Genomic DNA, 24066 nt, shown 5'->3' with positions numbered 1-24066 from the left:
TTTCTTAAACTTCATTATGACTCTTGAACCTTGGACATTAAAGTAAACAAAACTAAATTTAAATACAGATGTTCACAGATGTAGAGAACAAACGTATGGACACCAAGGGGGGAAAACCACGGTGGGGTGGGGATGGTGGTGTGCTGAATTGGGCGATTGGGATTGACATGTATATACTGATGTGTATAAAATTGATGACTGCTTAAAAAAAAAAAAAAAAAAAAGATGATCTTGTCGTTGCCCGGTTTGGATGAGGCTGCTAGTTTTCTACCCCAATACCTGCTTTATCTGAATTACAACCTTCATTTTTTTTTTTTTTTTTTTTGCTGGGTCTGTAGCTGCCTCATAAGAAAATACAAAAAAAAATAAAATAAAATAAATAAAATAAATAAATACAGATGTTCACATTTACAGGTCCTATGACTTTATATGAGTTACTCCACAAATCTCAGTATGCTTTGCTGTATAGCAATGTAACAGCATTGCCTGATACAATTCAACTCACACCCAGCTGACCATTAAAAATCTATGACAGGGACTTCCCTCGTGGTGCAATGGTTAAGAATCCACCTGCTGATTCACAGGAACACAGGTTTGATCCCTGGTCCAGGAAGACCCCATATGCCACGGAACAACTAAGCCCATGTGCCACAGCTATTGAGTCCGCGTGCCACAACTACTGAAGCCTACGAGCCTAGAGCCCGTGCTCCACAACAAGAGAAGACACCGCAATGAGAAGCCCACAAACTGCAACGAAGAGTAGCCCCCGCTCGCCGCAACTAGAGAAAGCCCACACACAGCAATGAAGACCCAACACAGCCAAAAATAAATAAAAATAGATTTTTTAAAAAAGAGCCAATCATCTTTTTTTTTTTTTAATTTTTATTTGTTTGGTTGCACCGGGTCTTAGTTGCAGCAGGTGGGCTCCTTTAGTTGCATCTCGCAGGCTCCTTAGTTGCGGCATGGGACTTCTTAGTTGTGGCATGAGAACTCTTATTTGTGGCATGCATGTGGGATCTAGTTCCCTGATCAGGGGTCAAACCCGGGCCCCCTGCATTGGGAGCTCGGAGTCTTAACCACTGTGCCACCAGGGAAGTCCCGCCAATCACCTTTAAAATAAATCTACAACAATACACAAAATGATAAAAACTAGCTACAACTTTGTCATATGAGAAGGCCAAAGGACAAGTCCAAGGGGAATTTCCATTACCTGCATTGTCAATCAAAATGGATTAAGAAACATTTTTGGACTATAAATCACATTTCTATAACCAAAATAAATACCATAGAAAATGCCCCCCAAAAAGAGAGGAAAGGTCTTCACCTCTCCCTCACTCTGTGTCTCCAACTCTAAGACACAGTGAATATAATAAGCAGCAAAACAAATGACTGTCCATCAATGATATCAGCCAAAGCCAGAATCACAAATAGCCATGTTCTTTGATTTTTCTACTTTATTATATCCTCTCTTTGTATATCTATTCAAAAACTACAATCTTTAGTGCTCAATTAGGTAAAAGCAGACAGGATATTTGGAGATACAGTCATCTAATCATTCTTAGTTGTCTAAGTATATTTAGGTGAAAACATTATTGATAACATAACTTTTCATATCACACTATTCCAGAGAAAAAAAATGTATCTTATGCTTTAGTAAATCAGAGAACCCAATTGTTAAACCAAGCAAAGATCTAATGACACTTCAGCAGGCCCACATAAGACAAATGTCTGCTAGTCATTGTACACACCAACCTATTTAATGTTTAAAAAGCACCAAAATTTTTTTTTTAACATCTTATTGGAGTATAATTGCTTTACAGTGGTGTGTTAGTTTCTGCTTTATAACAAAGTGAATCAGCTATACATATACATATATCCCCATATCTCTTCCCTCTTGTGTCTCCCTCCCTATCCCACTCCTCTAGGTGGTCACAAAGCACCGAGCTGATCTGCCTGTGCTACACTGCTGCTTCCCACTAGCTATCGGTTTTACATTTGGTGGTGTGTATACGTCCATGCCACTCTCTCACTTTGTCCCAGCTTACCCTTCCCCCTCCCCGGGTCCTCAAGTCCATTCTCTAGTAGGTCTGAGTCTTTATTCCCATCCTGCCTCTAGGTTCTTCATGACCATATTTTTGTTTTGATTCCATATATATGTGTTAGCATACGGTATTTGTTTTTCTTTCTGACTTACTTCACTCTGTATGACAGACTCTAGGTCCATCCACCTCACTACAAATAACTCAATTTTGTTTCTTTTTATGGCTGAGTAATATTCCATTGTATATATGTGTCACATCTTCTTTATCCATTCATCTGTCGATGGACACTTAGGTTGCGTCCATGTCCTGCCTATTGTAAATAGAGCTGCAATGAACATTGGGGTACATGACCCTTTTGGAATTATGGGTTTCTCAGGGTATATGCCCAGTAGTGGGATTGCTGGGTCGTATGGTAGCTCTATTTTTAGTTTTTTAAGGTACCTCCATACTGTTCTCCATAGTAGCTGTATCAATTTACATTCCCACCAACAGTGCAGGAGGGTTGCCTTTTCTCCACACCCTCTCCAGCATTTAATGTTTGTAGATTTTTTGATGATGGCCATTCTGACTCGTGTGAGATGTTATCTCATTGTAGTTTTGATTTGCGTTTCTCTAATGATTAGTGATGCTGAACATCCTTTCATGTGTTTGTTGGCAATCTGTATATCTTCTTTGGAGAAATGTCTGTTTAGGTCTTCTGCCCATTTTTGGATTGGGTTTTTGTTTTTTTTTGATATTGAGCTGCATGAGCTGCTTGTGAATTTTGAGATTAATCCTTTGCCAGTTGCTTCATTTGCTAATATTTTCTCCCATTCTGAGGGTTGTCTTTTTGTCTTGTTTATGGTTTCCTTTGCTGTGCAAAAGCTTTTAAGTTTCATTAGGTCCCATTTGTTTATTTTTGTTTTTATTTCCATTTCTCTAGGAGGTGGATCAAAAAGGATCTTGCTGTGATTTATGTCACTGAGTGTTCTGCCTATGTTTTCCTCTAAGAGTTTTATAGTGTCTGGCCTTACATTTAGGTCTTTAATCCATTTTGAGTTTATTTTTGAAAAAGCACCAAATCTTGATAAAACAGCAGATGAAGCCAGAAAGGGAAAATAAATTGAAATAAAAGAGGAGGTAAAAAGAAGATAGCTGAAATAAGAATGACACAAGGAAATGTGAAATACAATGCCAAATTAAGATCCACATCTAAGATGGCAAAGAAAAGAATAAGTATTACAGGAACTTGAATCAGCAAATTTAATCCATCAATAATAAAAAGGATAACACTTCCCAACCAACTGGGGTTCATACTAGGAATCCAAGGATATTCCAATATTCAAATAACAATCAATGTAATTATATTAACAGACTAAATAAGAAAAATCATATGATTATCTCATTAGATATAGAAAAAGCACTGAACAAAACTCAATATCCATTCATGATACAGACTCTTGGCAAATTAAGAATATAGGAAAACCTCCTTAACTTAATAAAGGCATCTACCAAAACACCTACCACTCTGTCACCACTCCTATTCAACAACATGTGAATGGTTAAAGACCGAATGTTTTCTCTGAAGGTCAGGCAAAAGGTAAGATATGTTCTCTCACCATTCCTATATAACATCATACTGGAAATCCTGGCCAGTGCAACAAGACAAGAAAAATAATACAGAAAGAAAAAAAGAAATAAAACTTTCTCTATTCGCACATGACAAGATTATGTAAAAATGCCAAAGAATCTACAAAATATCTCTTAGAACTAAAAAGTAAATTTAGCAAGGTTGTAGAGTTCAAAGTGAATATACAAAAGTCAATCATATTTCTATATATCAGCAATGAACAGTTGGAATTTCAAATTAATAAAAATACTAATGACCATATCACAAAAAAATTAAATACTTAGGAATAAATCTAACAAAATATGAATAGTTTCTGTATGTTTAAAACTACAAATCATCAATAAAAGAAGATTTAAATCAATGGAGAGAGGTATCACACTGATGAACTGGAAGACTCAATATTATTAAGATATTAATTCTCCCCAATTTGATCTATAGGTACAATGCAATCCTAGCAGATATCCCAGCAAGGTTCTTTTTTTGGAGATATTAACCAGCTTATTCTAAAATTTATGTAGAAAAGCAAAACAACTAGAATTTCCAAGACAATTCTGAAAAGAAGAGCAAATTTGGAGTACTCAAAGTTATAGCAAATCATGACAGTGTGGAATTGACAAAAAGAATATAGTTGCCATGATAACCCAAGAGATGCTAGAGACATGAAGTTCAGTTCTATCACCATCCCAGACATATGAGAGAAATGATCCGAAACTCTTTATACACCCCAGCGATCCCACCATCTGACTGCAGTCACATGAGTGAGCCCAGGAAAGACCAGCAGAACCCAGCCAAAATTACTCACCCAAAGAATTTTAAACTAATAAACGATTTTTTTTTTAATTTGGGAGGAGGTTTGTTTTTTTGTTTTTTTTTTTTACATAGCAATAAATAACTGATATACCACAGTAACTCCAAGGCCAACTGACAGTAATAGAACTATGATGAAGGGGAAGCCAGCCTGGAAAGAAATTGTGGTGATCTTAGCAAACTGTGTTTAAATATCTTACTTTTGCAAATTTTACAAAAATATGTGATCATGTGAACACACTGTCCAGGGTCCTGAAAGGGACATGTGTAAGTGGGAATCTCTGAATCTGAGGCTTCATTCAAGGTAAATGTACCTCTGGTAAGCATCATGTTTAATTTTGAAGCACTAATAACATCCTCTTTAGTGCCATAGAGAATAAATGAATGCCTGCTATAACCTTACTATATAACTTTGTTCTAGATGTCTTGCCCATAAAGTAACAATAATGACAGTATATTTAACACTTATTATGTATCAGGTACTACACTAAGCATTTCACCTGAGTTGTTTCAAGCATTTCACCTGGATTATTATTACAACAAGCTCATGCAGTAGGGACTTTAATAACACTCTTCAGATATAGAAACTGAAGCTTACAGTGGTTGTTAATTACCCAAAGTTGCATAGTTAGTAAATGTAAGGTCTGTGTTAAAATCCGTGTTCTTAATAACTATACTTTGTAATGCAGGTAAGATAAGTGATATAAAATCATTAATCTTTCCTGCATTATATTCCTCCATTAAAAGGAGAATATTTTATTTTTGGTTATTACACACTTTTTCTGTAACTTGAAGGGGATTTTTCTAATACATTTTCTAGATATAAAGGAAAACTATGTATATTAAATTTATTTTAGAGATAACCACTTTACTGGTCTCTCCAATAATTTTAAGCTGATGTTCTGGGACTTCCCTGGTGGCGTAGTGGTTTAGAATCCACCTGCTAATGCAGGGTACATGGGTTTGATCCCTGGCCCGGGAAGATTCCCACATGCTTCAGAGCAACTAAGCCCATGCGCCACAACTACAGAGCCTGAGCTCTAGAGCCCACGAGCCACAACTGCTGAGCCCACGTGCTGCAACTACTGAAGCCCGTGTGCCTAGAGCCCATGCTCCACAACAAGAGAAGCCACCGCAATGAGAAGCCCATGCACCGTAACGAAGAGCAACCCCCGCTTGCCGCAACTAGAGAAAGCCCGTGCGCAGCAGTGAAGACCCAACACAGCCAAAAAATTTAAAAAATTAAAAAAATAAACTAAGCTCATGTTCTAGGATTATACTGGTAGACAAACATATCATCTAGAAATAGAGATGAGTGCACGCATTTTCTCCCACACAGACAATTCTAGAGAAACAACTGGAAAATGTGTTAGAACTATTATAACTAAAAGAGAATTTATTAAAGTGAAATACACATATCTTCCATTGTTTTCTTAAGCAAATAAAAATATGTATTCTTATTTTCCCCCTTTCTTACTGAAAGGCCACATGCCATTAAAAAAAAAAAGTGAAATACACAATACAATTATTTTTTAAACTAGTTTTCTTCAAAGGCAGTAGTAAACAGTGAAAAAATATAATAGGAACATATGGTATTTAGAGTAGCATTAAAATATAATGTACCGAGGAATAATACATGAAATACACAAAGCCTATTAAGGAAAATTTCAAATATTAAGTCAGACATTAAAAATCCTTCAAATAAATGACTTTACATAATTTCCTATATGTGAAGTTTGAATATTACAAAGTTGTCAATTCTTCCCAAATAACTGTATGAGTTTAATTACAACCCAATAAAAGCCTCAATGTTGTTTATTAGTTTTCTTGTTTGAATTTTTTAGAGGTGATACATTCACAGGGTTCAACATATCAAAGATACCATATGATGGATCAAAGAACCTAAACACAAGAGCAAAAACAATAAAACTCCTAGAATAAATCATAGGGGAAAAAGCTTCATGACATTGAATTTGGCAATGATTTCTTGGATAGGATACCAAAAACACAGGCAACAAAAATGAAAATAAATTGGACCACATCAAAATTAAAAATTTCTGTGCAGCAAAAGATACAATCAACAGAGTAAAAAGGCAACCTATAAAATGGGGAAAATATTTGCAAATCATATATCTAATAAAGGATTCAGATCCAGAATATATAAAGAACTCTTACAACTCAACAACAACAAAAAAACCCCGAACAATCTGATTTTAAAATTGCCAAAGGACTTGAATAAACATTTTTCCAAAGAAGATATACAAATAGCTAACAAGTGTATGAACAACAAGTATGTTCAACATCACTAATCATTAGGAAAATGCAAATCAAAACTATAGTGAGATGCCACCTCACACCCACTAGGATGGCTACTATCAAAAAAACAAAAAACAGCAACAACAAAAAACAGAAACTATCAAGTGTTAGTGAGGATGTGGAGAAACTAGAACCCTGTTCACAGTTAGTGGGAATGTAATGGTATAGCCACTATTATGTTTCCTCAAAAAATTAAAAGGAGAATTACCATATGATCCAGCAATTCCACTTCTGCATATATGCCCAAAAGCATTGAAAACAGGGTGTCAAAGAGATATGTGTACACCTATGTTCACAGCAGCATTATTCACAATAGCCAAGAGGTGGAAGCAACCTAACTGTCCATTGACATATGGATGGACAAATAAAATGTGGTATATAATACAATGGAATATTATTCCACTTTAAAAAAGAAAGAAATTCTGACATATACTATAATGTGGATGAACCTGGAGGACATTATGCTAAGAGAACTAAACCAGTCACAAAAAGGCAAATACTATATGATGCCATTTATATGAAGTATCTAGAGTAGGTGAATTCATAGAAACAGGAATTAGAATGGTAGTTGCCAGGGGCTGGGAGAAAGGGGAGATGGAGAGTTGTTTAATAAGCATATAAATGTTGGTTTTACAAGATGAAAAGAATTCCAGGAATTGGTTTCACAACAATGCAAATATACTTAACATTATTGAACTGTACACTTTAAAAAGATTAAGATGGGAAATTTTATGTTATCTGTATTTTACAACAATGAAAAAATTTTAAAACATACAAACACATGGTTCAACATAGCAAAGATACCAAATGATAGATTAAAAGCTTAGACATAAAAGCTAAAACTATAAAACTCTTAGAAGAAACCATGGGGATAAATCTTCATGACCTTGCAATGGGCAATGGACAATGGCTTCTTAGATATGACATAAGAAGTATAAGCAACAAAAGAAAAAATAGATAAATGAACTTTGTCAGAATTTAAAACATATGTGCATTAAAGGACACTATCAAGAGAGTGAAAAGACAATCCATGGAATGGGAGAAAATATTTGTAAATCGTATATCTGATAAAGGTCTAGTATTCAGAATATGTAAAGAACTCTTACAACTCATCAACAAAAAGACAAACAATTCAATTTTTAAAATGGCAAAGGACTTGAACAGATATTTCTCCAATGAAGATGTATAAATGTCAAATAAAAGATGAAAAGATGTTCACATGAAAAGATGTTCAAAGACCTTAGCCATTAAGGAAATGAAAATTAAAGGCAGAATAAGATATCCTACATTGTCTAACAAAAAAATTAAAATATTAAAGAGTGACAACACCAAATGATGGTAAGGATATGAAAAACCTGGGTCACTCATACATTGCTGGTGAGACTGTAAAATGGTAAAGCCACTCTGGAAAAGTTTGTCAATTTCTTATAAAACTAAATATGTGACTATCATACAACCCAGCAATTTCACTCTTAGGCATGTATCCTAAGGAAATGTAAAATTATATTCACACACACACACACACACACACACACGCACAAAGTGTACATGGATGTTTATAACACTTTTATGTGTAATAGCCCAAAGCTGGAAAAAATGCAAATGTTCTACAACAGCTAAATTTTTAGACAAATTGTGGTACATCTATACCAAGGAATATTACTGAGTAATAAACAGGAACAAACTACTGATATATACACAATGATTTGGATAGATCTCAAGGGAATTTTGCTGAGTGAAAGAAGCCAATCTCAAAAGGTTATGATTCCATTTACAAAGCATTTTGAAATGATAAAATTATAGAGATGGAGAACAGAGTAGCAGTTGGCAGATTTTGAATGATCAAGTGAAGGAGAGAGGTGTTGGTGACTATAAAAGGATAACACAAGGGATTCACGGATGGAACTATTTTGTATCCTGACTACAGGTAGTAATCACACAAATCTACACGTAATAAAACTGCGTAACTAATTACACACACACACACACACAAATGAGTGCATGCTGAATTGGTGAAAACTAAATATGATTGGGCTTCCCTGGTGGCGCAGTAGTTAAGAATCTGCCTGCCAATGCAAGGGACACGGGTTCGAGCCCTGGTCTGGGAAGATCCCACATGCCATGGAGCAGCTAAGCCCGTGTGCCACAACTACTGAGCCTGCACTCTAGAGTCCGCAAGCCACAACTACTGAGCCCGTGCACCACAACTACTGAAGCCCGCGCACCACAACTACTGAAGCCCGCGCGCCTAGAGCCCATGCTCTGCAACAAGAGAAGCCACCGCAATGAGAAGCCCGCACACCACAACAAAGAGTAGCCCCCGCTCACCGCAACTAGAGAAAGCCCGCGCCCAGCAACGACGACCCAACACAGCCAAAAATAAAAACAAATAAATAAATTTATTTAAAAAATAAATAAATAAATATGATCAATAGATTATATTAATGTCAGTTTCCTGATTGTGATATCATACTGTATCTGTGTAATACATACGTAATACATGTGACCCCTGGAATAGCAGCATTACCAGGGACTTGTTAGAAACACAAACTTTTGGTCTCAACTCTAGAGCTACTGAATCAAAAACACTGGGGTGGAGCCCAGTAATCTGTTTTAACAAGCTCTTAGCTGATTCAGATGAATGTGAAAGATTAATAATCATTCCTTTAGTTTATAAATTGCTGAATCCCTGGAAACTATATCCCAGATAGAAAGAATTGTTTATCACCTGGAGATTAAGGTTTTCAGGCTGGAAGCAGTAATTGCATGAGACTTTGGGGTTGTTGAACTTGGAGAAGAGATAACTATGTTCCATGAAAAAGGATAAAACATGTGTTGAAAAATTGTATAGCCGTAAGGATGGACTCCATTTGTTGGCTTAGACAACTTTTTCTCCCTTCCTACCTTCTAGTTGGGAGTGGCCACTTGACACTATTCTAGCCAATGAGATGTAAGAGGAAACCTGTTGTGGGATTCCTGGGAAAGCTTGTTTTCTTAATCCAAATGTTGCCACTTTCCTTTTTTCAATCTAGTGAATCCACATGTAGGGGGGTCTATCCTAAGGAAATAATCAGATACGTATATAAAGATTTAGTTCATGTTGTTCATCATTGTGTATTTTTGAGAAATAACCTTGATGTTTAATTATTGGGGAATAAATAAAAAATATTTAATAATTTCTGGTGTTTTCTCAAGATGGAATTTTTGTGGCCATTAAGGATGATGACTACTAAGAAGTTTGATGACATGGAAATGCTTAAAATATTAGGTGAAAAAATCAAAATTAGAAACTATATACATATTTGATAAACAATTTTATACACATATATTCACATATATATAACCTTTAAAACTTAAAAATAAATGTATATTATTAATCAATCTTTTGAGGTAGGAGTGAGGATCATTCTTTAAGCATTGGTCAAATGACTGCAGTTTCAATTCTTCTTTCTTACATAGAGCAAACTGACAATGATTTTTTTTAACTTTCATTATTGTTACATATATAGTGATATTAATAATGATTTTTAATGTGCATCCAGGATTGAGAATTATCAGTATACTCTGTGTAGGGATGTGTGTGTGTGTGTGTTGTTTTTTTTTTAACATGTAAGAACACTAAAATGTTAAGAAAGCGATAACTGGGTATAATTTCCCCATTCCAATGTATTTTATATTTCTGTGTACTTTTATAATTTTCTACTCCATAAGTATCATTATTTTTAATACCCCCAAAATAATTTTTTAATATTAAAAGGGGAAGAGAAAATAATTCAAGCTCAAGTTAGACCAACAGAGCCATAGAAGCAGCTCAAAGAGTGAAACAATTTACCTGAGAGGTATTAAATACCTGCCTTCAAATGGTAGCATCTCCTCACCAGGCTCCAGTTTACGGATTGACAGCTGCCTGCCTGTTTACTTGCTCTTCCATTGGTTCAGACAATGGAATTGAATTAATTTACCGAGCCATTCCAAAAATTACAGATTCATATAGATAGATAACATGGATATAGATATATAGATACACACACACAGAATGTTTCTTTTATGCATGCATAACTTTTTCCCTAATTTGAGATAAATCCTTTCACTAACCCATGTTTTTGCCTTTAGGAAGCCCCTATTTTAAGATTCACAAAAGGTAGAAAATAAAAAATGCATTGGGAAAAAAAAAGAGCTCTTCAAGGAGTGGTGTGATCAATGATCTTTCCATGCACCACCTCTTGGCTCCAGTTCCACTTAGAAGATGTAATATGGAAGGATAAACCAGACCCTTAATATTTTATCATGTATTTCTCAAGCAGTTTATGATTCTAGAATTCAAATTGATTTTTTATTATAGAATAAGGATTTAAAACCATTAAAATTCTTCAGGAGTTTCCACTGCAGAGCTGGTGATAATGACTGATCATTGCAGTAAGAGCCACTCCTCCCAAGGCAACACTCCCGCCATATTCAGTTCATTCAATGACCACAGGAGTAAGATTTTGTTTCCCTTACTACCTAAGAGTCTTACCATTTATTCCAATAGAGAGTTGAACTTAAAAGGAATGAAGTTCATGGTCTACTTTTTGCCATTGGTAGAATATAGAATATATATTGAACTGAATATGTAAGTTCTAAAATGAGCCTTATTGATGAATTTATTAAAACACTGAGTTATTAGATGACTTGTGGGAAATCAGGGTAAGTCCAGCATTACTGAACACAGAGCACAAACCAGAATTTAAAGAGGAAGGAAGAGATGATAAGATACTTACTACTATGCATACCTAGAAGACACAAGATTTATTGATTTATATAGATGTCCAGAGCCACAAAATTCAGATGGTTGTTTATTGAACTCTTCTGTTCTTTTTGAAAAGATGACCTCGAGTTCTTGAATTTACATGGCCAAAAAATACCTAGCTTTTGAGGAAGGGTATATTCAATTTGTTAACAGACATATTTTTAGAAAATAATTACAATTTTGCAAACTTTCAAGGCAGATATTATCAAAGTCACCTGAAAGTCAAACAGTTGCTGTCATTTCCTCAGCATGAGTCATGGGATCCAACTAGACTGTTTGAAGGTCATTTCTTCAAGACCAGGGATCTTTCAGAAACCCAATCACCCTACCCTTGGCTGATGCTTCTGACAGGCCGTAGTTTTTTTTTTTTAACTTCTTTATTGGAGTATAATTGCTTTACAATGGTGTGTTAGTTTCTGCTGTATAACAAAGTGAATCAGCTATACGTATACATATATCCCCATATCCCCTCCCTCTTGCATCTCCCCCCCACCCTCCCTATCCCACCCCTCTAGGTGGTCACAAAGCACTGAGCTGATCTTCCCGTGCGATGCAGCTGCTTCCCACTAGCTATCTATTTTACATTTGTTAGTGTATATATGTAAATGCTACTCTCTCACTTCGTCCCAGTTTACCCTTCCCCCTCCCTGTGTCCTCAAGTCCATTCTTTACGTCTGTGTCTTTATTCCTGCCCTGCCCCTAGGTTCATCAGAACCATTGTTTGGTTTTGTTTTTTAGATTCCGTATGTATGTGTTAGCATACGGCATTTGTTTTTCTCTTTCTGACTTAATTCACTCTGTATGACAGACTCTAGGTCCATCCACCTCACTAGGCCATAGACTTGCCAGGGGATTCATGAGACTAGTTAACTAGAAAATCTTTCAGTCAGCTAAATTCAGCGTGCCTTCTACCGTTATGGTTGTTCTGTCATGAAGCTGCTCTGGTCATCTATGCCTTCCTACTACACTGCTCTTACCCTCCTCCCCACTGATCCAATGCCTATTGCTACCCTTTCTCCCAAACCTTTCGACGGTGCCCTCTGAAATCTCCAGATCATGGAAGACAATCTTTTTTACATTATCAACAGTGAATGTTCCTCATGGACATTTCTTCTCTTGAATCCTTCTTAAATGGGTGCTTCTTATACCCCACTAACCCCTAAATCATGTGTAGAATTTGTGTTCTCCTTACTCCTCAATGTCATTTGAAGACCTTTTCCTTTCTCTTGGTGTAATCAAGGAATGTTGGTATGTGTTGGTATGTGTTAATGATAAAAGGTAGTATATAAGGATAATGCAAACTTCAGAAGGGTGTAGCCTTCTTTTCAATGTATTCACTATTTTTTATCATTTCATACTCCCATTTAGTTTGGAAATTATACATTGCTTTTGTACTTTTTAATATTTAATAGTTACGCTAGAGATTACCACATCCCTCCTTAATTCACTATAGTCGATCATTTTAACCTCTTCCAGGACAAAGCAAAGGCCTGAAAACACTTTAACTACATTTATCTTCATTCCAATTTATAAGTTTATTTCTGCACGTATTTTATTTCTCTAGCTAGCTAGCTAAATCCTAAACACAAGACAGTTTTATTATTATTTTATGCAATGTTCATTTAATGAACATTTTATTGCTCTTCATTTCTTTCTAAACCTCTGACCTTCCGTCCACGGTTATTTTCCTTAAATCTGAAGAACACCCATTAGACTTTCCTTTTTGTATGATTAACTCAGTTTCTGTTTATTCAAAATGTTCTATGTTTTTTCCTCATATCCAAAGGATTCTTTCACTCTGTAGAGTCTTCTAGGTTGGGTGCCATATTTTTCATCACCTTGAAGGTATCATTGCATTGTTTTCTGGTATCTATTTTTGCTTTTGAGATGTTAGCTATAACTCTGTTATGCCTTTACGTAATGTTTCTTTTCTCTAGCTGCCTTAAAAGATTTTCTATTTGATTTGTTTGATGCAAATATTTGAAAAGATAATGGCTGAGATCTTCTAGAACTTATGAAATACAACAATATACAGAAGTTCAATGAATCCCATGCTAGATAATAAAGAAATACACAACTAGATATTTCATGAAGAAGTTGCAAAATGTCACTCTTCATAGTTGTTAGTTATATATTTTTAGGTGATGCTGTTATTTATTTATGTGTATATTCTATTTATTTTTAGTTGTCTTCAGTGGGAGGGTTTGTCCAAATTCTCTAGTCTGGTATTACAGGCCTTTCTTGTCTGTAATTAAACTCATCTTGATTTTGAGCCTCCATCCTCTAGGTAGGGAGGGGAAGTAATTTAAACTTTCCAGCTAAAGGCATCTTAGTCTCTTTGGCTTTAAAACAGTAAATTCAGTCTCTTTTAGAAAAATTTGTCTTTGGGGGTAAATATTGAGTGCTTTAGGATTTCTCCTCACCTCCTCTACCCAAGATGTAATCAGGTGTATTTGGAAGATTATAAATCCTTAAAGAAATGAGGGAGGTGCCTTGAGTCCACATGTATGACTTTAGGTTAGACTCTGAAACTTACTGAAGTCCCTGGGTAATGAATCAGTTGGTGTGTTTTCTAGACACAATCAGGGTCTGATGGTCCCACCTTAGCTCTTTCTGGGGCTGCAGATCCTCTGAGTCTCAGCCACATCCTCCATCTTGCCCTCAGATAAGACCATGAAACCAGGAGTGTCCACTGTAGAATCACCCTGTTCCTTGCCAAGGTGGCCCCATTGCAAGGCCACCTGTTCTCTACTTGTCTATCTTCTATGTTTTCTACATGAAGTACACTGGGATCTCTAAATCTGTACCACACACAAGTCATGAAGCCCCTATCTTTTCCAATGCTGCTCTCTTGCTCCTGAATTGTTTTAGGTGTGGCCCTGTCTGAATGTGGGTCAAATTGGAGAGTTTTCCCTCATCTACTGCGTATGCCCAGAAAAGCTAGTCACTAGCTCTGATGTCTTCTGATTTCCCTATGCCCATCTAGATGTATTGCCATGTCTTCCGATTCCCAAGATTTGACCTGAAAGGGTATATGATGATGCTAACTTCTGACTTCACTTAGCCTTTTTTTCTCTCCAGATCTCTTAGATGGAAACGTTCCTCCTTTTCCTGACTATTGGATGTTTCTAGCCTTAATCCTGTTTTTTTCCATCTTACACTTATGATAGACTTCCTATCCAGTGCTCCAAGTCTTGCTTTTGATAAAGAGAAGTGTTTGCTTGTTTGTTTAGAAATCTCTTTAGACACTTAACTCTTGCTGTCAGATTAGTGTTTTGCCAGAGACTCCAAAAAAATCAACTATGAACCTTCAAGCTGATTGACTCTGTTTTAGATGGAATCCGCCCTGTTTCTGAATAGGAACAGTTTCTGGGCAGCAAGGTTTACAATCAATGAGATTATACCTAAAAATACCTCAAATGTAGTAAGCTCAAAAATGGAATAAATAGCACTGAGATGTGCAAAACATGCAGGTTTCTTTTATTTTCAATAACTAATCCGGTGTTACTCTCATGTGCCCATCCTGGTGAGTGGTGCAGGAAGGCAGAGAGAAGATAAACTAGCCAGTTTAAAGTAGCTCATTCTCTTTTAATCTTTTTTTTTTTTTTTTTTTGGCTGCGTGGCGCAGCTTGTGGGATCTCAGCTCCCTGAACAGGGATTGAATTCGGGCCATGACAGTGAAAGCCCGGAGTCCTAACCACTAGGCCACCAGGGAACTCCCTTAAAATTTTTTCTTTCAGCTTAAACACCTCATTTACCTTTTCCTGCTCCTCCTCCCAAAACATAAGCTCTGGATTTAGTGGAAAGCTTAAATGTCCTCAAGCAGTGAAGTAGGGAATAGGGAATGGTTCCAGATGTTTCCACATCAAAATGGGACAGCCACTTCGGAGTGAAATCTGCAGAATGAATTCGCCAAATGGATAGAAAGCCAGAGATAGTGCTAATATCCTAAAGAATCCAGAGATTCCTATGTGCCCTGTGGAAAGCTGTAAAATGTAGATGATAGTGAAGTTGCCAAGGGATTGCTACAGAAGGGACAAGCAAGAAATGTGGTTGAGAACCTGCGGGCAAGTTCCAAGAGGAATCACATGAAAGTCTTAGCCAGATCTCAGAGGGCCAGAGGCACCAGTAAAGGCTGAAGAAAGGCCTACTCACGTGGAAGTTGGCCAAACTCCCCACAGATAATCCCCACACTGAGAGAGGAGACCAGGAGTTTCACCAGCAGAGCTCAACAGCAGAGTCCCCTGAAGAGCCAGGACAAAGCCTTTCCCTTCCCCATCACCAAAAGGCACAGTTTTCCAGTCAACTATATGCAGACGCTACCTTTGGGAAGAAGAGAGGTAATAAACTCAGAAAGACTGAGCATTTATCCAAAAGGGTCAGTTTTAAAGAAAAGAGACTCTTATCTTGAAGATAATAAGATATTTCTAAATACAAATATACATTTACTTTTCCATCATTCACTGGTATATGAATTTATGAGAATACTCAGATCACTTGTAGAAAATAAAGAAACTATAGTTTTCAAGGTTCATAAAACTTGAAGCACAGTATATAAATTTCAATATCATTCCACATTTTTCAAATTTATTGAGTTATAAAAAATTTGCCTATAATTTCTTTTTTTTCCATAACTATCATTTCTCCATCTTCATCCTGAGTTTTATGTGTTTGCATTTTCACCCTCATATCTTGATAGGTTAAACTAGTGAGTTTTCTTTTTTTTTTTAAAGATGTTTTCTGGCTTTATTTATTTATTTATTTATTTTTGGCTGTGTTGGGTCTTCATTTCTGTGCGAGGGCTTTCTCTAGCCCAGTGAGTTTTCTATTTAATAAAGTTTGTTTTCAAGAAAATAGCTCTTAGATTATATATTTATTCTTTTGTTTCTAATTCATTAATTAGTACTTTTATTCTTATTTGTTCTTTCTGTTTTTGTTAGGTTTAGTTAATTATTTTCCCAACATCTGAGTTCAATATTAATTTGATTTATTTTAATTTCCTTGGTGCATGCAGGCAGAAAGACAGATCTTGTGTCTTTTCCTCTGTATAAGAGCATTAATCCGGGGCTTCCCTGGTGGTGCAGTGGTTGAGAATCTGCCTGCTAATGCAGGGGACACAGGTTCGAGCCCTGGTCTGGGAAGATCCCACATGCCGCGGAGCAACTGGGCCCGTGTGCCACAACTACTGAGCCTGCGCGTCTGGAGCCTGTGCTCCGCAACAAGAGAGGCCACGACAGTGAGAGGCCCGCGCACCACAATGAAGAGTGGTCCCCACTTGCTGCAACTAGAGAAAGCCCTCGCGCAGAAACGAAGACCCAACATAGCAATCAATCAATCAATAAATAAAAAAATCTAAAAAAAAAAAAAAAGAGCATTAATCCTATCAGGAGGGTCCCACCCTCATAACCTAATATAACCCTTATTACTTCCCAAAGCCCTTACCTCCAAATACCATCACATTGAGGATTACGGTCTCAATATATAAATGTGGGAGAAGTACAAATATTCAGTCCATAGCAATATTATGTTGGAGGTTCTAGCTACTGTAATAAGACCAGAAAAGGAACAAAAGGCATAAATTGGAAAGGAAGAAATAAAATGGTTTTTGTTTGCAAATGACATGATTGCCTACGTAGAAAATCCAAAAAAACTGACAAAAAAATTTCTGGAATTAAGAAGAAATCATAGCAAGCTTGCGCGATACAGGTTAATATGTAAAAGTCAATCGCTTTCTTATACACCAGCAATGAACAATTGGAGTTTAAAAAATGTTTTAAACCACATATAACAGCCACCCCAAAATAAAATCCTTGGCTATACATCTAACAAAATATGTTCAAAATCTATACGTAGAAACAGCAAAATTCTGATGAAAAAATCAGAGGCTCTAAATAAACAGAGAGATATTCCATGTTTATATATTACAAGGCTCAATATTGTTAAGATGTCAGTTCTCCCCAACATGATCTATAGATTCAATGCAATCCCAATCAAAATCCCTGTAAGCTATTTTGTAGCTACTGACAAAATGATTCTAAAATATATAAAGAAAGACAAAATACCTAGAATAGCCAACATAATACTGAGGAACAAAGTTGGAGGGCTCACATTACCTGGTTTCAAAACTTAGTATACAGCTACAATGGTCAAGAGAGTATGTTATCTCTTCAGCAAGTGGTTTTGGGAAAGCTAGACAGCTACATATAAATCAATGAATTAGAACACTCCCTCACACCATATACAAAAATAAACTCAAAATGGTTTAAAGACCTAATATAAGACATGACATCATAAAACCCCCAGAAGAGATCATAGGCAAAACATTCTCTGATATAAATCGTAGCAATATTTTCTTAGATCAGTCTCCCAAGGCAAAAGAAATAAAAGCAAAAATAAACAAATGAGACCTAATCAAACTTACAAGCTTTTCCATAGCAAAGGAAACCATAAACAAAATGCAAAGACAACCTACACACTGGGATAAAATATTTGCAAATGGTGCAACTGACAAGGGCTTAATTTCCAAAGTATACAAACAGCTCATACAACTCTATAACAAAAAAATCAAACAACCGAACCAAAAAATGGGCAAACAACCGAACCAAAATGGGCAGAACCAAAGAAGACATACAGATGGCCAATAGGCACATGAAAAGATGCTCAACATCACGAATTATCAGAGAAATGCAAATCAAAACTACAGTGAGGTACTATCTCACACCAGTCAGAATGGCCATCATTAAAAAATCTACAAGCAATAATGCTGAAGAGGGTGTGGAGAAAAGGAAACCCTCCCTCCTACACTGCTGGTAGGAATGTAAATTGGTATAGCCACTATGGAAAACAGTATGGAGGTTCCTTAAAAAACTAAAAATAGAGTTACCATATGATCCAGCAATCCCACTCCTGGCCATATATCTGGAGAAAACTCTAGTTTGAAAAGATACATGCACCCCAATGTTCATAGCAGCATATTTACAATAGCCCAGATATGAAAGCAACATAAATGTCCATCTACAGATGAATGGATAAAGAAGATGTGATGTATACATAATATATATATACACACACACACTCACACACAATGGAATACTACTCAGCCATAAAAAAAGAATGAGTAATGCCATTTGCAGCAACATGGATGGACCTAGAGATTATCATACCAAGTGAACCAAATCAGAGAAAAATAAATATCATATGATATCGCTTATATGTGGAATCTAAACTATGATACAAATGAACTTATTTACAAAACAGAAACACACTGACAGGCATAGAAAACAAAAAGAATATATATATACATATATACAGGTATATACATATATCTGAATCACTTTGCTGTACACCAAAACTAGCACGACACTATGCTTCTACTATACTTCAATTAAAAAAAAAAAGCAAGTAACAAACAAGACAGAACTAAATCCAACCATATCAATAATATCTTTAAATGTTAGAAAAAATAGGTTAAAAAGAAAAGAATGAAAATGATACACTATGTAAATGATATGCAAAAGAAAGCTGAGTTTTATTAATATTAGACTTAATGGACCTCAAGACAAGAAGAATTATCATAGATAGAGACATTTATAATGATAAATAGTCAATCCATGAAGAAGACATAGCAAACCTAAAATGTAGGTGGCTAATAACCGAGCTTAAAAATAGATGAAGCAAAAGCTGACTGAACTAAAGAGACCAAAAGACAAATTTACAAAGTAGAAATATCAATTTCCTCTTTAATAACTAGATAAAAATCTAGAAGAATGTGGAAGATCTAAAAATATTAACCACTTTAACCTAACTGACCTTTACAGAACAGTATATCCAATAAACTGCAGAAGTCACATTCTTTCCACATGCACATAGAGCATTAACCAAGACAGATCTTATGCTGGGACATAAAACAAGTCTCAATATTTAAAATCTTAAATTTTACAGAATATTTTCTCTAAGCACAATGAAATTAAATCAGAAATCAATAATAATTAGATATTTAGAAAAGCCTCAAAAAACTAAACAACAAGCTTCCAAATAACCAAAGAAATCAGAAGAAATTAATAAATATTTGAAACTAAATAAAAATAAAAATACATCAAAATATTTTGGACGGAGCTAAAGTGTACTTATAGGAAGGTTAACAATCTGTCTTCAAGTTTGCTAATTCTTTATATTCTGCCATTCAAATCTACTGTTGAATCCCTCTAGCGAAGTTTTAAATTTTAGTTACTGTACTTTTAGTGGACGTGGCCTGCCATATCAGTAAACAAAGGATGTTGCGGCCATCAGACACTGCAGCTGCCCCCCCCCGCCCCCCCCCTGCTGTGCATGCTGAGGGGATTGAGGATGGAGAAAAACAGGATACTGGCCCTAGATAGTTAAGGTACATATCAAAGGAATGATTTCAATGAACCCAGACTTTTGCACCTTCCCATACACAGAAAAGCACAAAATTCATTCACTTGAGATGTCTGGTTTTCTTTAATTAGCAGTGATCTTTTGATGTTTGACTACCAGGTTTGTTTGTTTGTTTGAACTCCTATATATCCTGGCTCCTCCCTTACCTCTTAAGCGTAGTCCCCAGAGCTATCTGAGAGTTTGCCTCCTGTAGCTGAGTCTTCAGCAAGTCTGCCGAATAAAACATAATCCTCAACTTTTAGGTTGTGCATTTTTTTTTCCATCAACACTTTCAACTTCAAATTCAAAGGAATTTGCATTTGGCTTTTCTTTATAATTTCTATCTCATTATTGATATTCTATTTGATGCCACACTGTCATCATATCTTCCTTACATCTTTAATCATGCTTTCGTTTAGTTCCATGAGCATATTTATAATGGCTACTTTGAAGTCTTTTTGTCTTAAATCTCTCATCTACTTACTCTCACAGACAGTTTCAGTTGTATGTATAGGTCACAATTTCCTGTTTTTTTGCATGCCACAAACTTTTTTGTTGAAAAATAGACATTTTTCATAATATATTGCAGCAACTGCAATACTGCAATACTGGTCCTCCCAGCCCCTTTCCAGGGCTATTTTTGTTATTTGCTTTTTTTTTCTTCTTTTCTTTGTTTTTTAAGAGGGGGGTGGGTACCAAATTACTCTATCTGAAGGAATGGTACTAACGAAAAAACTTAGGTAGATGTTTTGGTACAACTTATAGAAAAGGTAAAGGAAACTCAAACATGCATGCACTGCCTTGGTGACCAGGGAAGTCACCCATGGCTACAGGAAGCCAGCCTAAAGCTTAGCTCTCGTTGTCACTGTTTCCCAGGGCGTGCTTGTCAAAGAGATAACTCTGCCATGCCAGATTCGGGAGGGCCCCCATCTTTCGCAAGTTGGTTACATGGTTACTCATTTCTTTAATGGATTTCACCTACTCACTCAGGTAATGGGTCTCAATAAAGTCACACAAATGGGGGTCATTTTTGTCAGTGGCCATTTTGTGCAGTTCCAGTAGTGACTGATTTACATTTTTTTCCAAGTGTAGCGCACATTCCATTGCATTCAGCCCATTCTCCCAGTCTTCACAGTCTGGTTTCTTGATATCCTGAAGGAAGATTCCGCCACCTCTCTGGTTCTGCAGCTTCATCAGTGTCTCAGCATGTTCCCTCTCCTCAGGAGATTGGTGAAGAAAGTATTTGGCAAAGTTCTTCAAAGCGACGTCATCGCTGTCAAAGTAGTCGGACATGTAGAGGTAGCGTAGATCTCCAGGTTGAGCTGGCGGTTGATGGTGGCCTCCGAGTCCACATGGCAGCTCTGGCGCACCTGCGAGGGGGCCGCGGTCCTCACTGCAGGCAGCTGAGGAGAAGAGGCTCGGGTGCTGGGGCGGACGTGAAGGCCCTTGAGGCGGTGAGGAGGCGGGCTCCCTCCAAGAACTATTGAAGCAGGAAATTGAGGCGACTCTCCAGCGAAGGCCGTGAATTGTTTTTTATTTATGTATATAAAAGTCTTCTTTACTCACTACTCACTGAATACTTGTGTACTTTCAGTACTATTTCACTTTTAGTCACCATATTTGGGAGTTTTCCCCACAGCAAGCAATTGTGCAACGCCAGCTGGGTGTCCTACAATTTAATTCAGTTTTGTATCTACCTGGAGTCAACATCAGATCCCACAGGTTAAGGACACAGTCTCACAAGACTGCCCCCCTCCTTCCCCACCTCACTTTAGATACTACTTACCAAGTTCAGCGTATTACCTGTACTTCTGAAGGACTGACTGGCTATAAACCAGAGGGTTCCACAACCTCCTCAGGTTTGATTAATTTGCTAGAGCACCTCATGAACTCAGGAAATCAGTTTACTTACTAGATTACCAATTTATTACAAAGGATATTAAAGGATACAAATGAACAGCCAGATGGAGAAACAGGTAGGGAAAGGTCCCAAAGGGTTCCAAGTTCAGGAGCTGCTGTCCCCATGGAGTTTGTGGTATGCCACCCTCCTGACACATGGATGCGTTCTTGTTCACCAACCTGCTTTTCAACCCTCTAATTACCCTGGTTGGTTCCCCTGGCAACCCGCCCCCACCCTTAGGTTATCCAGAGGCTTTCCAAAAATTTCCTCACTCACATAAACTCAGGTGTGTTTGAATCAGTTTGTTATGAATAACAAAATGCACCCAGTTTACCTTTATCACTCTAAAACTATTGCAGGAATCAAAGACAAAAACCAAATAAAACAAAAGATGCCCCTACTGCTCTAAGCACTTCGGAAAATACAAGTTTTGAGAGCTGAGAGGCAGGAATCACAGACAAGCACCAAAATATATATTTCTTATTATATCTCAGTATCACGGGTCACCCCCTAGTTTTTGAACACAGATCCCTTACAGCAAAATGATCATACCTATCAAAGCACTTACATTTGGTGTAACATTTATACTATAGAACAGTTCTAGCAATAGTACTTACTGTTAAATAACAAAAATTCAAGTGAGGAAATTTGAAGATCCAGTTGGCTTCATTAAATGACTCATGAAATGGGCACCATCCAACCTAGCAAACAGAAGGAGCTTCATCTAGCTGCAGAAAAAGAAAGGTTTTCAGTTTTTTTAAGGCAGAGAGGGAGCAGGAAAAAGGAAATTATTAGCAAAGAATGCATTGGTTTAGGTAAGGCCACTCTCTTAATGGGAACGGAAGAGACTGTTGGCCAAATACCTCAGTGCTAACCAGGTAATTCCAGGTTGACTCATTAAAGGTTACACTTCTGCGGGAGGTTGTAACTGCAATTAGGTTAGGTATTAAGTCTTGGTTTGCTGATGTGGGGCCTTAACACAAGTGACTCCATTTCAGACCTGTTGTTTATTTTTAACAGAACCAATACAAATATGCCTAACATTTGAAGAAGCCAGTGTGGGGTAGGGACAGATTTAAAGAAACAACTAATTCAACTAATTTAAAGAAACAACTAATTCAACTAATTCATCCTATAAAGCCATTATAAACATCTTCATATTTCATATTTTTGCACTAGTTTGATTTCTTTTTCCCTTGATCTATTGCTATTTATACCTTATGATAAACTTGTGCAGAACTATTTAGCACAGAAATCAGCTTATGGTTAGCTAGATCTAGTTCCTCCTTAGGTATTACATCCCGAGGAGGCTTTAACTTAATCTCGCAATACATTTGATCATCAATATCAGTATTATAAGACACATTGACATGAGGCAGTTGCATCTTTCCAACAATACCACACTGCCATATAGTCAGTGCAATTCAGCTTCCTTACAGAACAAATCGGTAAGGATTACAGAGGTGTATGCTTTGTGTTCCCAACAAGATCTACCCTTGCCCACATACCAGAAATTATTATAAAAAGACAGGTATCATTACAGCTGGCCATGGCTTAGTTTTATCTGGGTTAAGTCAAGTTAATTGGAGGGAAAAATCAATCACCCTTCCCATCTCGTAGGCAGTAGTCTCGTACTGAGACTGGTTTTCATTGTGTATAAATATAGCAGAGCCCATCTTCCTCCAAAGGGGAGGACATGAGTTCCTATCCCTGCTAACTATACTGCAGGATATGTTTTATTTCAACTTATTCTGGGGGCAAGCGCAGTCACTATACATTGGTGGTAAGTTACAAGTGCCCACAGAGAACTTCCATAAGCTCGCAGGCCTTAAGATTCCCACAGGTGTGCCCCCTTGAGGCTCAGGGACTAGGATAGAGGACCATTGCTTCCTGGCCACTTCAGCCTCTATCCATATTAAAATAGTCAGGAGGACCTGTCAGGTCAGGGTGCAGGCCCTTTCCCAACCCTGGGTTCTAGCATTACCAAGCATTACTTGTGGAGTTGGCCTGATGCAGTTTGCTGGTGCTTCTTTATCTCTCCAAGCTGCCTCTTATCCTTTACCTTCTGCCTGGAAGAGAACTCCCTCTAATATGCCTATTCTAGTGAATAAATCTTCTTTCTCTGAATGCTGCTCCTCATTAAAAGCAAACTCTGCTTGTCCCAGAATACCTAGACTGGCATCTATCTCCCCTTTTCTGACTTGTG

General features: G+C 36.9%; 1 pseudogene; it reads right to left on the bottom strand.

The window, feature by feature from the left end:
* Positions 1–20809: 20809 nt before the first annotated feature.
* On the bottom strand, positions 20810–23245 carry LOC137760712 (ferritin heavy chain pseudogene; annotated as a pseudogene).
* Between the last annotated feature and the right edge of the window lie 821 nt (positions 23246–24066).

Source organism: Eschrichtius robustus, chromosome 3 (assembly GCF_028021215.1).
Source record: "Eschrichtius robustus isolate mEscRob2 chromosome 3, mEscRob2.pri, whole genome shotgun sequence".
NCBI lineage: Eukaryota > Metazoa > Chordata > Mammalia > Artiodactyla > Eschrichtiidae > Eschrichtius > Eschrichtius robustus.
This window is presented reverse-complemented; position numbering and strand designations above follow the sequence as displayed.